This window comes from Bubalus bubalis, chromosome 11 (genome assembly GCF_019923935.1).
Source record: "Bubalus bubalis isolate 160015118507 breed Murrah chromosome 11, NDDB_SH_1, whole genome shotgun sequence".
Taxonomy (NCBI): domain Eukaryota; kingdom Metazoa; phylum Chordata; class Mammalia; order Artiodactyla; family Bovidae; genus Bubalus; species Bubalus bubalis.
This window is the reverse complement of record NC_059167.1, coordinates 85,016,623-85,029,322: the sequence shown is the minus strand read 5'-3', so window position 1 is coordinate 85,029,322 and position 12,700 is coordinate 85,016,623. Positions and strand designations below refer to the sequence as shown.

General features: G+C 38.2%; 1 protein-coding gene across 5 annotated transcripts in view; it reads left to right on the top strand.

Moving 5' to 3' along the window:
* The window catches only part of LRRC49 (leucine rich repeat containing 49), a 160,953-nt gene that overhangs the window by 87,795 nt on the left and 60,458 nt on the right, over window positions 1-12,700 (top strand). The gene's annotated exons all lie outside the window — the stretch shown is intronic.

Below are 12,700 nucleotides of genomic sequence, written 5' to 3'. Positions count from 1 at the left end.
TGATTGGGTCATTTATTTTTCTGGAGTTGAGCTGTAGGAGTTGCTTGTATATTCTCGAGGTTAGTTGTTTGTCAGTTGCTTCATTTGCTATTATCTTCTCCCATTCTGAAGGCTGTCTTTTCACCTTGCTAATAGTTTCCTTTGATGTGCAGAAGCTTTTAAGGTTAATTAGGTCCCATTTGTTTATTTTTGCTTTTATTTCCAATATTCTGGGAGGTGGGTCATAGAGGATCCTGCTGTGATGTATGTCAGAGAGTGTTTTGCCTATGTTCTCCTCTAGGAGTTTTATAGTTTCTGGTCTTACGTTTAGATCTTTAATCCATTTTGAGTTTATTTTTGTGTATGGTGTTAGAAAGTGTTCTAGTTTCATTCACAGTACAAGTTTTGATATGGCTCCTGAGCTAAGTGAAAAGCTGCTTATAGTGCTCCTCCTTTTAGGTTTACAATGCACATAAGCATACTTTAGCCTCTAGGAAGTTCTGTAATAAAGAAACTTGCCTGAATTTGTTTTGTTGCATCCCAAATTTATTGGAACAGAAAATATCTGTTAATGATCTCAGTTTGATAATCTATGACCTAGAAAAATATCCTAAACCTCCACTGTTTTCTTACTTTTAGACTGTGCTAATTTTATGTGGATTTTTTTTTTTTTTTTTTTTTTGGTCTATAGCTTGTGTCTGCTGGTTTCTTAGTTACCCAGCCAGGGACTGAACTTGTACCTTCGGCAGTGAAAGCACAGAGTCCTAACCACTGGAAAGCCAGCAAATTCCCTGATGTGGATTCTGAGTGATCACTTAGGTTTATTCAATTGCCAGTTGACTCATTGCCTGTCCACTGGTTTCACAGTGTGTGCCATTCACATTTCTACCTTTATTTTTTTGGGCTCCAAAATCACTGCAGATGGTGACTGCAGCCATGAAATTAAAAGACGCTTACTCCTTGGAAGGAAAGTTATGACCAACCTAGATAGCATATTCAAAAGCAGAGACATTACTTTGCCAACAAAGGTCCATCTAGTCAAGGCTATGGTTTTTCCTGTGGTCATGTATGGATGTGAGAGTTGGACTGTGAAGAGGCTGATTGCTGAAGAACTGATGCTTTTGCACTGTGGTGTTGGAGAAAACTCTTGAGAGTCCCTTGGACTGCAAGGAAATCCAACCAATCCATTCTAAAGAAAATCAGTCCTGTGTGTTCTTTGAAAGGACTGATGCTGAAGCTGAATCTCCAGTACTTTGGCTACCTCATGCGAAGAGTTGACTTATTGGAAAACATCCTGATGCTGGGAGGGATTGGGGGCAGGAGGAGAAGGGGATGACAGAGGATGAGATGGCTGGATGGTATCACTGACTCGATGGACATGAGTTTGGGTAAACTCCGGGAGTTGGTGATGGACAGGGAGGCCTGGCGTGCCGTGATTCATGGGGTCTCAAAGAGTCGGACGTGACTGAGCGACTGAACTGAACTGAACTGAATATTATGGACATCAAGGTGGCTAACAGGCAAAGTGTTGATGAATTCATAAATACTAGGAATCTTCTAGGGTTCTACCTCTGTCTTTGTTCCAGCATGGAGAAAAGATTCTTTGTCTTCTCAGTTTGTTTGGATCTATACTGGCCACTCTGTCTCATACTTTTGCTCTTCTCTTCTTGTCTTTCTTAGTTAAGGATCTTTAGTACTCTTTTCCTGTTGAGGTTGCAATGAACAGGGTGAGAAATGAAGCTAACCCATTTATATAAATTAGTAATTATATGGTGTGTTTCTCATAGTAAATTTATGTCAGTCTTGTCTACTCAGCTAATGTATATGGTCCTTAAGGGCAGAAGCCATTCTTCATCTTCCTTTCCTGATATATGGAGTTGTTCTATACATGTTTATTTTCTTTCCTTCTGTATCTCATACAATGCTGAGAATGTAGTAATATTCAGTAAAGACTTTTGGGTTGAGTAAAATTTACCCATTTCCATGCCTTAAATAAAAGGAAAGTTGTATTATTTGTTCAGTCATAGTCATGTCCAACTCTTTGTGACTCCATGGACTGTAACCTGCCAGGCTTCTCTGTCCATGGAATTTTCCAGGCAAGAATACTAGAATGGGTAGCCATTCCCTTCTCCAGGGGCTCTCCTGGACCCAGGGATCAATGGGCTTCCCTGGTGGCTCAGACAGTAAAGAATCTGCCTGCGATGCAGGAGACCTGGGTTTGATCCCTGGGTCAGAAAGATCCCTTGGAGAAGGGAAGAGCTATCCACTCCAGTATTCTTGCCTGGAGAATTCCATGGACAAGAGAGCCTGGTGGGCTACAGTCCATGGGGTCGCAAATAATCTGACACAACTGAGCAATTAACACTTTTCACTTTCATGTCTGAAATAAGGGAGAACAAACAATACTATCTATAATCATTGTCCTTGTATTCCCTAGAATGTGCTTGCTTGGTAAAGAGATGAGGAAAATCCCCTGGGATGGGTGAGGGCCAGCTCTTCTGCTAAATATAGAGCAGCAATCCTTGTGCATCTGTTCCTCCACTGTTAATTTTAGAAATTCAAAAATTTTTAATGGAAATAATCTCAAAGTTACAGAAAAGTTGTAAGTGCAGTACAAAGAACTTTGTTTTATTGAACGATTTGAGAATAAGCTGCTAACTCAATTCCCCAACTGCTCTGAATACTTCATGGTATATCTTGCAAGCAAAGACATTCTCTCATGTAAACAGTATAACCAACACCATCAAGAAATAAACATTGAATGATTGCTAGTGTCTAATCCTCACACCACATTCACCCTTGACCAAGCATATTAATAATGTCCTGCAGGGCAGAATGACCCAGTTTGGAATTATCCAATGCATAGAGGCACATTTTGTTGTCAGGTGTATACTGCCACCATATTTCCTGAACAGTTTCCTAGTCTTTCCTTGACTTCATGACTGACATTTATGAAGATTACAGGTCAGTTATTTTATAGAATGACCCTTAATTAAAGTTTTAGTTGATGTTTCCTAATGATTAATTAATAGTTATAGCTTTTTGGCCTAATATCACACAAGTGATTTTGCATTTCTCTTATTGTATCCTATTGAGTGTTCTGTAATTTATATGTATATCTTTATTGATGTTGTTTACTTTAAGATGGTGTCTGTGAGGCTTCTGCATGTGAAATTATTCCCATTCCCTTTTCTTTTGGTGTTCTGAGATTCAATTTCCAACGTGGAGGGCAGGGTTCCTCACACCTCCAGTAAGAAATTCTCAGAACACCAGCTCAGTGTTCAAGAATTCAATTTGGACACTGTCCACCTGGAGATAGCATCAGATTCCACAGGTTGAGGGCTCAGTCTGGAAAACTGCACGTGTACCCTCCCTGCTCTGCCAGATGCCAGTAACAAGCCAAGGTTATTACCTGTACTTCTGACCTACTGGAAGAAACTGTTAGGTTGGCCAAAAAGGTTATTTGGGTTTCTCCATAACAACTTATGGGAAAACCTGAGCGAACTTTTTGACTAACCCAGTACTTAACTAGGTCACCGGTTTATTGTAAAATGATATAACTCAGAAACAGCCAGATGAAAGGGATGCACAGGGCTTGGTGGGAAGGGACAGAGAGCTTCTGAGCATACCACTCTCCCCAGATGTCCAGGCTTCACCAACCCCGAAGCTCTGTGAACCTGTCCCTTTGGATTTTTTATGGAGGCTTCATTAAATAGTCATGATTGATTATATCATTGGCTATTGGCAATTGATTCAACCTTCAGCTCCTCTTCTCTCCCTGGAGGTCTGGGGGTGCCATGGAAAGTTCCAACCTTCTTAATTGCCTGGTTGGTTTTCCTGGCAACCAGCCTCCATCATTAGGTGAGGTCCAAAAGTCATCTCATTAATGAAACAATAGACACCTTTATCACTCTACACACTTAGGAAATTCCTAGGGTTTGAGGAGCTGTGAACCAGAAACTGGGATGTAGATCAAACATGTATTTCTTACAATAAATCATACTATCACAATTTTGTAATTCTGTACCTCATAAAAGTTTCAGTTTATTAACTTATTCATATCAGTATGGACTCATGGTATTTTGTCTCACCTTTTGTTTATACCTTTTTAGTAACTTTAATTTGTAAAGAATATACCTTGTAAAAGACTTTCTATAAATTTTTCAACCTGGGCTAGTATTGACAAACACTAGCCCGTGAGCGGGCCACCTGTTTTTGTAAATAAAGTTATATTAGAACACAATCATGTCCACTCACTTATGTATTTATATCTGCTTTAAGGCTACACTGGCAAAATTGAGTAGTTGTTAAAGAAACTATATAGCCTATGACCCTAAAATATTTACCATCTGGCTGGAAAATTTTATTGATGCCAGTTCTATAACTACTGTTTTCTAGCTGGAGTGGATTACATAGATACCTCATGAACTTGTGTGTACTGTGGCTCTGGGTCCCCAAAGTGTGTTCCAAAGATACTGCAGTGAACTCGCAGGGATGTTGTGGAGTATTTTTAATTTTCAAGCAAAAGGCAATGAGATTTGATATCTGTGAGACCCTGAGAAAACTTAGCTTAAGGTAGTTTACCATCTCAACATTAGGTCACAATGTATTTCTCTCTATGGCATTATATCCTGGCAAAGCTACCTTTCAGTGACCGTTGTGATAAAAACAAATACTAAAATCACTGTAGAGCAGGAAATGAGGGTGACAGTATCCAATCTAATTCTTATATTTGAGAAGTTATGTAATGCCTTACAGACACACACTTTTCATTAGTAAGTTATTATAGTTATTCAAGAATGATATTTTTTATTTAACTTAAATTATTATTTTTGAAATGATTCCCTGGTGGCTCAGCTGATAAAGAATCTGCCTGCAATGTGGGAGACCTAGGTTCGATCCCTGAGTTGGGAAGATCCCCTGGAGGAAGGGAATGGCTACCCACCCCAGTATTCTGACCTGGAAAATCCCATGGACTGTGTACTCCATTGGGGTTGCAAAGAGTCGGACGTGACTGAGCGACTTTCACTAAGTTGCTAGAACATGAATCTTGTTGTTTACTAACTACTTAATAAACAGAGCTTTAACATATTTTTTCTGACCTAGTGGTACCATGGAAAAATTCCTAAGACAGTCTAAGGCACCTTGGAGTTTCTGCACTAGGGTGTGTATTAGACTCTGGAGATGACAAGATCAGAATTGCAATTAACAGCCTCAAGTTACTTACAGTCAAGTAAAGAGGCAGGCATGCAGCCAGATTATAATGCAAAGTGACAAACTAGTTAGATAAAATTGATTGATAAATAGATATGTGTATGTTTACATACACACACACACACACACACACACACACACACAGCACCATGATATCAAAGAGTAAAGCTGTCCTATGTATACTGGAGAAATAGAAAAAAATCCCAAAGGAGAAAATACTTGACTTGAGACTTGAAGAGGGCCAGACACAAAGGAGAATATATCAGTATGAAAGTATTCTGGAGAGACAGAAGGCACGCAAAATGCGTGTGTGAGGATGTAGCAACTCAGAGCAGTTCAACATGGCTGAGCACTGAGTGTTCATAGGCGAGAAGAGGAGCCGGAAAAGGATGCATGATCAGTAAGACCTGAGTCATGAAGAGGGTGTTTTAGGCCATAAGAAAGAGTTTAGATTTTTGTGTTGAATATAGTAGGAAACTCTTGAAGAGTTTAAGATATTTAAATTGGATTTGCCTATTGAATAGGTTGTCTGAGTAGCAGCCCAGAGGACAAATTGGGAAAGATAGGATGAGTGATAAAATGAGAAGCAGGATTAGTCAGGATAAGAGCTTCTGGGGGGTCTGATCTAGAGGAATGGCAAGAGATAATATGGTATCTCAAGATAATGTGAGTTGCTGGCCTCTATTCCTATTTTGCTTTTCTTATCTCTGTTAGGAAGAATGACTTTTAGTCAGTAAAGAGAAGAAATAGATATTAATAAAGTGAAAATAAAGCCTTGGATAGGTGAATAAAAAGTTTGAATCCAGACCTACTGGGGCTAAAGGTCGTTATGGGGCTTCCCAGGTGGCACTAGTGGTAAAGAATCTGCCTGCCGATGCAGGAGACTAAGAGATGCAGTTTTAATTCCTAGGTCAGGAAGATCCCCTGAAGTAGGAAATGGCAACGCGCTCTAGTATTCTTGCCCAGAAAAATTTCATGGACAGAGGAGCCCTGGAGGGCGACAGTCCATGGGGCCACAAAGAGTCTGACACAACTGAGCACATAGCCTAAAGGGCCTCATAGTAAATATTTTAGGCTTTGGGGGATATACAGTCTGTGTTGAAAGCTATTCAGCTCTCATTGTAAAGTAAAAGCAGGCATGAACAATACATAAAAGTGAGCATGGCTGTGTTCCAATAAAACTTTATTTACAGAAACAGATGGCATGCTGCATTTGATCTGTGGGCTAGAATTTGCCAATCTTTGATTTAGAGCTGTGAATAAATGTAGTGAATAAGTTGCTAGGCCTTTGGAAGTTATATCTGGAAAGCAGTGTAGAATAGTAGAGTAGCTAAAAGGTAAGATAAACTAATCTCTCTTTTTGTCTTGGATAGAAAAAATATTGTGGCAAATTATGACAATGAACTTGAATGTAGATTATGAAAGAAATCTAAATTGGATTATTTAGATGATTTGTTAGTGCTTACAGAATTGATCACAAGGAGGCAATATTAGTTCACTAAAAATAATCTGTGCCAGACAAAATTAGGGTACTGTTTTAGATATCATAAGTAGACTTGCTCAGACGAATACTATAGAGAGCAGTGTTTTGGTATCTAAGCGAAGTTCTGAGTGAAGTCTTTTATGATAGCACATTGAGTAAATTGTATGACAGCATAGTTAAGTGGATTTGTGATTCAGGTATACCTACAGAACAGAAAGTAATGGGTTAATGGCCAACCTGCAGAGAAATCTGTACTGGGGTGCTGTGAGGCTTTTTGCTCACTCTCATTCTCTTAAACATGTTTAAGTATTGACTAGTTGAGAGCATTATATTATTCTAATAAAAGATATAAATGACAAACTAGGGAACTTAGAAATCCTGATATACCAGTTGATCAAATCAGAATCCAAAAGAAGCTCAATAATCTAAAACAAGGTTTGGCAAACTACAGCCTGTGAGCCAAATCCATCCCATAGCCTGTTTTTTTTGTTTGTTTTTTTTTTTTTGTTTTCATAGCTCTCAAGCTGTGAATGGTTTTTATATTTGTGAAGCACTGTGAAAAAGAAAAAGAATATGTGCTGGAGATTTTATATGGATCACAAAGCTTCAGATATTTGCTATCTGGCTCTTTGTGTAAAAACTTTGCCAACTTCTAATCTATAAATAGAAGCAGAATTTAGCAAGATAAAAAATAGATAAATTGAAAATTCTAGACTTAACTTCTTAACAACAAACATGACAGTTCTCAGCCAAATGCAGAGTTGGGGAAAAGAGAATTAGCATGTGTGAAAAAGACTAGCATTGAAATTGTTAAGTCCAAATTGAGTTAATTATGAAATATGATTGTTCAAAGTTAATATGGCTTAAAACAATATTCATTTATAGAAATACATAATTTAGAAAAATGAGCAATAGTCCCCTTTCTTCTTTGTTAAATTACACCTGAACTATTAGTTTTATAAAGGTGATTGCGAACAAACATCTCCAGAAAACCTAGCACAATTCATTGACAAAGAAGATATTACAGTAGTCTTCAAATATTTTTATGTCTGTACAAAAAAGGAAGGAATAGACACATTTAAAAAAATTTATTTATTTATTTTAATTGGAGCCTAATTACTTTATAATATTGTGGTGATTTTTGCCATACATTGACATGAATCTGCCACGGGTGTACACATGTTTCCCATCCTGAACCCCCTCCCACCTCCCTCCCCATCCCATCCCTCTGGGTCATCCCAGTGCACTGACCCTGAGTGCCCTGTCTCATGCATCGAACCTAGACTGGTGATCTATTTCACATGTGGTAATATACATGTTTCAGTGCTCTTCTCTCAAATTATCCCACCTTTACCTTCTCCCACAGAGTCCAAAAGTCTGTTCTTTACATGTGTGTCTCTTTTGCTGTCTCACATATAGGGTCATTGTTACCATCTTTCTAAATTCCATATATATGCATTAGTATACTGTATTGGTGTTTTTCTTTCTGGCTTACTTCATTCTGTATAATAGGCTCCAGTTTCATCCACCTCATTAGAACTGATTCAAATGCATTCTTTTTAATAGCTGAGTAATATTCCATTGTGTATATGTACTACAGCTTTCTTATCCATCCATCTGCTGATGGACATCTAGGTTGCTTCCATGTCCCAGCTATTGTAAACAGTGCTGTGATGAGCACTGGGGTACATGTGTCTCTTTCAATTCTGGTTTCCTCAGTGTATGCCCAGCAGTGGGATTGATGGGGCATATGGCAGTTCTAGAATAGACACCTTTTGAAGGACTAGAACAAGGATCATTGTATAGAAAATTCCACCTCCCAGAATTTTTTATTTCCAAGGCAGTATTTTGTGAATGCAGGTGCTATTCTCACAATTCTGAAATGGACACAGTATCTAATGTCTCCACCTCAAACTCACATATATTTGGCTTCATATGAACTCATTTACAATTTGTTCTCCAAAATAGGAGGCAGCCTGTCCGAGGTGGAAGTGAGTGTGCTGTTGTGGTAGCCGTTACTAATGCCCCAGTGTGTTCTTATGTCTTCCAGGTGGAAAGATGGTATTTCCCTTTCCCTTGGAGTTAAACATGGTCATGTAACTTGCTTTGGTCAGTGAAATGTGAGCAGAAGTAATGTACATAATTTTCAGACAGAAGGATTTAAAGGCCAAAGTGCGATTTTCTGGGCTTTTCTCCCATGTGATGGTCATTGTGAAAGCATATATTGAGTCGAAGATGCCATCAAGTCATAGCACCTAGGAACACTTAGCCTACTGCATGGAGAACAGTTGGGGTGTTCTTTGCATGATTAAGAAACAAACTTTTCTTATTGTAAGCCAGTGTGAGTTTTAAAGTTATTATGGTGGTATAGCCTATCCTGTTCTGGCTTTTTCTCCCCTAATGTGTAGTATGGGGGTTGCAAACAAGATGGAGGAGGGAAGCATCACTACGAACAAAGCTAGTGGAAGTGAAATAGCTCCAGTTGAGCTATTTCAAATCCTAAAAGATGATGCTGTGAAAGGGCTGCACTCAATATGCCAGCAAATTTGGAAAACTCAGCAGTGGCCACAGGACTGGAAAAGGTCAGTTTTCATTCCAATCCCAAAGAAAGGCAATGCCAAAGAATGTTCAAACTACCGCATAATTGCACTCATCTCACACACTAGCAAAGTAATTCTACAAATTCTCCAAGCTAGGCTTCAACAATACATGAACCAGGAACTTCCAGATGTTCCAGTTTGAACTGCATTTAGAAAAGACAGAGGAACCAGATATCAAATTGCCAATATCCTTTGGATCATGGAAAAAGCAAGAGAGTTCCAGAAAAACATCTACTTTTGCTTTATTGACTATGTCAAAGCCTTTGACTGTGTGGATCACAACAAACTGGAAGATTCTTCAAAGAGATGGGAATACCAGTCCACCTAACCTGCCTCCTGAGAAATCTGTATGCAGGTCAGGAAGCAACAGTTAGAACTAGATATGGAACAACAGACTGGTTCCAAATCAGGAAAGGAGTACATCAAGGCTGTATATTGAAATCCTGCTTATTTAATTTATATGTAGCATACATCATGCAAAATGCCGGGCTGGATGAAACACAAGCTGAAATGAAGATTGTCGGGAGAAATCTCAATAATCTCAGATATGCAGATGCCACCACCCTTATGGCAGAAAGTGAAGAAGAACTAAAGAGCCTCTTGATTATAGTGAAAGAGGAGAGTGAGAAAGTTGGCTTAAAGCTCAACATTCTGAAAACTAAGATCACAGCATCCGGTCCCATTACTTCATGACAAATAGATGGGGAAACAATGAAAACAGTGAGACTTTATTTTCTTGGGCTCCAAAATCACTGCAGATGGTGACAGCAGCCATGAAATTAGAAGAAGCTTGCTCCTTGGAAGAAAGGCTATGACCAACCTAGACAGCATATTAAAAAGCAGAGACATTACTTTACCAACAAAAGTCAATCTAGTCAAAGCTATAGTTTTTCCATTAGTCATATATGGATGGATGTGAGAGTTGAACTATAAAGAAAGCTGAGTGCCAAAGAATTGATGCTTTTGAACTGTGTTGTTGGAGAAGACTCTTGAGAGTCCCTTGGACTACAAGGAGATCCAACCAGTTCATCCTGAAGGAAATGAAGCCGAAACTACATTACTTTGGCCACCTGATGTAAAGAACTAATTAATTGAAAAAGACCCTGATGCTGGGAAAGATTGAAGGCAGGAGGAGAAGGGGATGACACAGGATAACATGGTTGGATGGCATCACCGACTCAATGGACATGAGTTTGAGTAGGCTCCAGGTGTTGGTAATGGACAGGGAAGTCTGGCGTACTGCAGTCCATGGGGTCACAAAGAGTTGGACACGACTGAGAGACTGAACTGAACTGAACTGAATGTATAATATGACTATTATCCATGGGCCAGTAGAAGTCAAGTGATATAGCTTCTAATCTTCATTCTGACATTAACTATGACCCTGGAAACATCTGTTTTCTCTGTTAAGAAAAAAAGATTGAAAGAAAAATAAAGAGCATTCTCCTCTAGACAAAAGCTCTGTAATTTTAGTCTGTTTTAATATTTAGTATAGTCAAGGAAAACAATGTCTTGAATAACTATTTAAAGTATATGGTTAAAAAACCCACATTGCCATTGTTTATAAAATTCCACATAATAAATTGCTGATTATATTAGGACTGCTATTATTTATTTTGCAGCAAAATGTCTTCTCATGTAATAAATTCATTGTTTTAGAGCCTTAGAAATCTGCTAAGAGTGTATAAGGTAAGTTATTAAATACCTATTAAATCACTGCTGCTGCTGCTGCTGCTAAGTCGCTTCAATCGTGTCCAACTCTGTGTGACCCCACAGACGGCAGCCCACCAGGCTCCTCTGTCCATGGGATTCTCTAGGCAAGAATACTGGAGTGGGTTGCCATTTCTTTCTCCGTTAAATCACTATGCTTCTTAATTAATTTAAACCTGTTTCTGTATTGGGTCTTCATGACAAACCACAGTAATGAGGAAAGTATATGTCTATTTTCAGGCCAGGTAGATCTCTTTCTTTTGCTACATAAAGGATATGGTTTTGTCCCAGAAATTGGATTATTATCATGAAGATGCCTGAATTTTACAATTTTTTTCCTTCTTACCAACAGATTTATAGCTTATCTTTACAATTAGAGGGGTTTATTTTTGTTTCTAACTTTAGTTACTCTGTAATTATTTGGGCTAAAATACAGTCATCATATTTATAAATTTTTAAAACATTCAATATTTGAATTGATTTGGCATCTATCCAGTTTTCCTGGGTTTAGCTTTCCTTTTAAAGTCCTCCTGCCTTTAATAGAAGCTCAGATTCTTTCTGCAAATCTAATGAAATCATCTGTTAAGTATGTATAGTACGTGATCCATACAGTTTCCAGTACTGCTTAAAATTGGCTCTCTGAATAACCAGTCTGTTTCTAGTTCACATTCAGTACACGAGTCAACAATCGACCATCAATATATTTTGTTCTTTTTAAGTTTTTTTCTGAAACTGGTTATACTTAATAGGTACTAAATCAACATCTACTGAACAAAAGAGTTTAATGTGGTTATTAATTCAGCTATTTTATGAAACTAGGAACCAAGGTTCTGAATTTCTTAGTTTATTTCTCCTCATTACCTCTGTTCAGCCTTTAAACATTAAGAACAACTATTTTCCATATTGTCAAATATACTTTAAATTCACCAAAAATCACATAAATTTTCATTCCCTTTTAAAGAACTAAATTGTATGGCAGATTACTGCTAAATTTTGACCTCACTTTTTTCATCTGTCTAAAACCAGGAAAACACATATAAATATATCCTGATTATAAAAATGCAAACCCCATTTCTCACAAATGGCCTCTGGTTCTGATCCTGGCTTTGACCTTGTATAAGTTACTAAACTTCTCAGAGTGTTCATTTCCTCATTTTTAAAATTTGAGTCTTCCAGTGGATGTATTTCTGATTACCTTTTTAACTCTGAGATAGTTTACTTTGTACATTTTTTATTTACTTCTTTAGTCTAAGTCCTTTGTTTTCAGGAGCATTTATAATGGCTCACACCCTAGAATACATTTTTGTGCCTCTTTGACTTTCCTTAATTCTAATTATAACGTATATACTGATCAGGATACTCTAGGCTGTTGTTGTTCAGTCACTGAGTTGTATCTGACTCTTTGCGACCCCATGGACCACAGCACACCAGGCTTACCTGTCCTTCACTATCACCTGGAGTTTGCTCAAACTCATGTCCATTGAGTCAGTGATGTTATCTAAGCATCTCATCCTTTGCCACCTCCTTCTCCTCTTGCCCTCAATCTTTCCCAGCATCAGGGTCTTTTCCAGTGAGTCAGCTCTTCACATCAGGTGGCCAAAGTATTGGAGATTCATTTTCATCATCGGTCCTTCCAATGAATATTCAGGACTGATTTCCTCTAGGATTGACTGGTTTGATCTCCTTACTGTCCAAGGGACTCTCAAGAATCTTC